The sequence below is a fragment of the Sinocyclocheilus grahami genome, unplaced genomic scaffold (genome assembly GCF_001515645.1).
Source record: "Sinocyclocheilus grahami isolate Dianchi unplaced genomic scaffold, SAMN03320097.WGS_v1.1 scaffold527.1, whole genome shotgun sequence".
Lineage (NCBI taxonomy): Eukaryota > Metazoa > Chordata > Actinopteri > Cypriniformes > Cyprinidae > Sinocyclocheilus > Sinocyclocheilus grahami.
In genome coordinates, this window is record NW_015505706.1 from 744,951 (window position 1) to 745,348 (window position 398).

Consider the following 398-nt stretch of genomic DNA (forward strand, 5'->3'; position numbering starts at 1 on the left):
TAAGCCACCTTATTTTGCTGCTTTACCGATGAGATTGCAGGACCAATATTTTCACTCTGCCATTCCCGAACTGAACGGATTTACTCTCGCGCGATCGCTGAATAAACCATGCCTTCTCAATTCAGTTTTAAAAACACACATTATAGCTGTACAATCCTTATAATAAAAGGAACATGAACTGAACAAGGGCTTTTTTACAGTATGGCCGCAATGAACGCAGACCATGGCACTACAGAAACGTGATGCCTACAGCACACAGCTCACTGCATTTCATAAACACAAAGGATGATAAATTTGTGCACATAAGACAAAGACGAAGATACACATGTACCAATGAAAAAAAAAATAATAATAAATAAAAATCACATGATGAAAGTCAAGGTGTCAGGAGAAACATT